Here is a 4,940-nt window from a genome sequence, read left to right on the forward strand (position 1 = left end):
TCTATGATAATCATTTCAAAAAAATGATTTCAAAAAATTCTTTCAAAATAAATTCAGTGTATTTATGTATGAATTTTATACATACATACATACATACATACATACATACATATATGTTCACATCATGCACTGTTGATAAACTCATTTATGGCTAATTATATTTCATGAAGACTTAAAATGTTTTTTGTCTTTTATTTTTATAGAAAATAAGCTGGTGCTGTTAGTTAGTTGAGGGCTTGCACAGCATGTCAAAGCCCTGGCTTCATTCCCAAATGCCACATGAAACTGGCTAATATTGGAGAAATTTATAATTCTAGCACTTGAGATGGAGGCAGGATGATTAAAAGTTCAAGGTTATTCTCAGCCACAGAGTGTGAGGCCAACCTGATTACATGGTACCCTACCTCAAAAAGAAAAATTCACAAAAGCAATCAGACTTTTTAGACTTGTTGCCCCTTTCTCTTCCTATCCCCACCTCCTAAACATACACAATTAGGCTGGAGAGATGGCTCAGTAGTTAAGAGCACATAATTGTTGTCTTCTAGGGAACCTAAGTTTGGATCCTTCACTCCATATCATGTGGTCCACAACTGCCTGTAACCATAGTTCCACTGCAATCTAGCACCCTCTTCTGGCCTACCAAGGCATCTGCACTCATGTGCTCACACACACACACACACACACACACACACACACACCCACCACAGTTACTTGTGGTTGTCATATTATTTCACGTCTATATCTATGTTGATTTTCCTTCTCAATGTGTGGCTTGGTTGTAGTCTTTGAAAATAATTTAAATATGTATAACTGTGTATGATATGTTCACATGAGTGCATCAAGTCTTCTAGAGCCAGAGATAGATGTGTTTGTGAGCCACCCTCTGTGGGTGCTGGGAGCTGAACTAGAACCCCCTGGAAGACAGTATGTGCTGTTGATCTCTGAGACAGCTCTCCAGCCTCTGCAATCTTTCTTTGATCTAAGCCTTGCTGGGTATTTCTTTTGCAGTCACTAGTGTACCTAAATGTGAGTGGCAGTTATGTTAATTTGGGAGGGCTAAAATCAGTAAGTCACAAAAATAGACTAGTAAAAATGGGAGCTAGTACAGTGATCATGGAGTTTCTAAGGCAGGACCCCAGGAGGGCTTGGCTAACAGAGGGTGGTCTGGATACGCTGGCCATGAGGGCTGCTGCCCAGCCTAGCCTTTTCACTTAGCTCTGCTGTGTAGTGCTTACGGAGGGTGCTTTAAGAGCTCCTGGAGAATACCATCTCCCCTCCTTTGCCTGACTACCCTCAACTCTCTAAACATCAATGTGTACTAATGTGGCTCCCCTCTGCTTCTATGCTCCTGTTTTGTTTTTCTTTAGCTATATACTTTATGTTGAGCATACAGTGCCCTATTACCTCCACCTTCCCCTTTCTTGGCTCTCCCCCTTCCTGCTAATCTTCTCTTTTCCCCTAAACAATCTCACTTCCACTTTCATTTAATATATACACACATGATTTCATGTGAATATATATATATGAACTACAAACGAGAGAAAACATACTGTCTTTCTGAGATTGGCTTTGTGTCTCCAGCTGCATCCCATTTCTCACAAATGACATAACTTCAGTCTTCTTCATGGCCTAAAAAATTCCATTGTGTGTGTGTGTATGTGTGTGTGTGTGCGTGTGTGTGTATATATGTGTGTGTGTGTGTGTGTGTGTGTGTGACATATATATCACATTTTTCTTGGCCATTTCTCTCTTGATGAGCACCTAGGTTGGTTCCATAGCTGAACTACTGTGAATTGTGCTGCAATAAACATTGATGGGTAGCCATCTCTGTAATCATTCTGACGTGGAGTCTTTGGGTAAATACCCATGAGGGTATAGCTGGGCCAGATGGTAGATCGACTTCTAGTTTCTTGAGAACCTTCCATACCAATTTTCACAGAGAGTGGACTAGTTTATATTCCCACCAGCACGTAAGGGCTCCCTTCAGGGCACATTCACATTGTTTTCTTTCCAACTGACTCAGAAGTCAGAACTGGGGTAAGATGGAATCTCTGTGCAGTTTGGACTTGGGTTTCTCTAATGACTGGTGAAGATGGGATCTTTTTCATATGTTTATATTAGTCACCTGCTCATTTCTTAGGCCCATTTATTGATTGGGTTGTGATGCTACAAACTGCTGGATGGCAGGTGCTCTGACCCTTCTTTTCTGGGTTCTCTTACGAACAGAATCAAGTGTTCATTGGTTAAGTCCATTGCAGATCAATTTTAACTTAAAGGGAGAAAAAAAAAGGCATCACACAAATGCTGTATGTATCATTGTAAGTAAAAAAGGAATATGGTAGGATATGGAATATAAACAGAACAGATGGTTGGCTAAGAATCTAGTCTTTACTAGTAAGCTGCTTCTGTTAAAAACTGAGACTTCAGTGTGACCTTGAGTAGTTTAATCAGACAGTGGTGCCATAAAAACAAGATAATAGACCTATGCTATCAGGTTGCTGCGTGAATTAAATAAGATAATACATAGGAAAAGTTCTTGTCTCCTTGTAAGCACTTGGTACTGGAAGACACTACCATCTTCTCCGTGCCATTATGAACTTTCACTGGCAGTATTTTTCTAAAGATAAGGTGCACACCTTTCCACAGCACTGAGGCTCCTTTCTCAGGAAGTGTTCAAGCAACAGTAAAACCCAGTGAAACAGTGAAACCCAGATGCCTCCTAAGGATGTTTCTAATCATAGACGAGGGAAGCCCTTTCTCTCATTCAAAGCAAATGTGTGATCATTGGTGTCACTTCTAGCAAAGGAGAGGCTTGTTAGATAGGGGAGGGCAAAGTCTTTTTAATCCTTGTGAGCAGTTAATTACAAAAGACCTTTTTATTTATGGCCTAACCCATATGGCAAATCGGGACCTTACATGAAAAATCTTTCTGCAAGCCGGGCGGTGGTGGCACACGCCTTTAATCCCAGCACTTGGGAGGCAGAGGCAGGCGGATCTCTGTGAGTTCGAGACCAGCCTGGTCTACAAGAGCTAGTTCCAGGACAGGCTCCAAAACCACAGAGAAACCCTGTCTCGAAAAAAAACCAAAAAAAAAAAAATCTTTGTGCAAAAAGGAGAAGTTAAGTCCTGCCATAGTGGTGCAAACACAACTCTAAAGCCTGCTCCAACCCTGCTGAAATGTCTTTTCCCTTTGAAAGAGGTCTACTAGGGATGCAAACACTCGGTTATCTGCACAGATGATAATCCCAGCAAACAAAACAGTGAAACCATTAGAACTTTCTGGTACAAGCAATTCAGCCCTGGAAACTTGGCTTTTTAAACATGAACAGGGCAGAAAAAGCGAGCAGAGCTGGTCCCAATTTGGGATACTTAAATTTGCTTATCTGAGTCCCCAGCCAATTATCTGCATGTTTGGCCTAAAGAAGACAATCAGTTCTCCACCCACAGCACACACACAGAAGGCAGGCCTGCTTCTCGGCCTCTGCTACTGCCTTCAATGGGCAAAAAGAAGCAGGGAAAAACCAACAGGCATGGTTGGGAGTAGCTCAAGACAGCACAGCCTTAGAGTCTATCCTGAATTAATCCCACGACGTGCACCTCAGGGGCAGAAATGTAAGCAATATTGTTGCTGCATTCTAATGCTTTAGAATAACTAAAGATCATACAACTGGAAGCCTGTTTATGTGGCACAAGGAGGATTATTTCCCCAACATCTTTTAGTCGATAGATACTCAAGTAAATACCACATACACACACTCTGTAGTCAAGGCTGGCGTTGCAGTGATGCTCCTGCCTCAGCTTCTCAAGTGCTGGGATGGCAGGTGTGCGTCACCACACCCGGTTTGGAGTAAACAATTTGAGAATTTAGTAAATATGTAATTATACTGTCTACTGATAAAAAAAAATCAATATGAAGCAGATATCTGTTAAGCAGACTGTTCAGCTATTCCTTAACAGGTTTGAGAAGATGTAGTTTCTGAGAAGCCACTAGGTATTAGGGAACATTAGTTCTCAGGAGGTGTGGTGCCTACGGAGATTAGGAAAGCCTTTTTGAAGAAAAAATAGAACGTTATAAACACCTGAGTGGTCATGAGCGACTTGGTTACAACAGTTATTTTATAGAGAACCCAGCATGACCCTTCCATTGCCTAAGTCCTTTCTTAGATAGCTTTTAGCAGTCAGAGACGGAATCCACGGAATCCACAACGTTTGGCAGTTCCCTGGCTTATCAGGATCTTAAACTGGGTGGAGCGCTAGGCAGGTAAGGTAGAGGCAACGGAGCTTCGGGAAGGTCACGTGTTTACATTTCAGGTGTGGGACTAGATCCAGTCCAGGCCCCACCCTCTGAAACCTCCTGCTCAAAGGGTTGCAGGACAGCGTGCACAATCCCCGCCCCGGGCTTTGATAATCCAACCCTCTCGCTGGACAGAGGTCAATCACTTAGGTTCTGCCTTGCTTCCCACTCCCCCTACGCCCTCCCACGCCGTACTCCCCCGGCTCTGTCTTGGTCCTCTCTGCATCCCTGTCAAGCCAACCCCAAGAACCAAAGTGTCACTGCCCTCACCTTTCTGATTGGGACCCCTTCCCTCCACACCTAGAAGGAAGGATCTTGGTTCTCGGTAGTAGTCCTTGAGTACCTGCTCCTAAAAGGTTGGGGATACCGTCTCGCACACTGCACCTACTACTTACTACCTGCTCAGGGCTGGGGCTACGGGCAGAGCGTCTAACTTTGTTCCAGGGAGTCTGGCGCGTCCTGAACCTCCCGACGGGCGCTCATGCCGGGAGCGCGCAGGGCCCGCCGGGAGCGCGCGGCGTCCGGGATGGCGGCTGCGCAGTGGCTCGCGGGTCGGGAACGGGAGGGCGGGCGGAGCGGCGGGCGGAAGCCATGTTGGAGCTGCACCCCGAGCGAGGGGCTGCGGGCGCGCTCCTCTCCTGGTGGG

The sequence above is a fragment of the Microtus ochrogaster genome, linkage group LG3 (genome assembly GCF_000317375.1).
Source record: "Microtus ochrogaster isolate Prairie Vole_2 linkage group LG3, MicOch1.0, whole genome shotgun sequence".
Lineage (NCBI taxonomy): Eukaryota > Metazoa > Chordata > Mammalia > Rodentia > Cricetidae > Microtus > Microtus ochrogaster.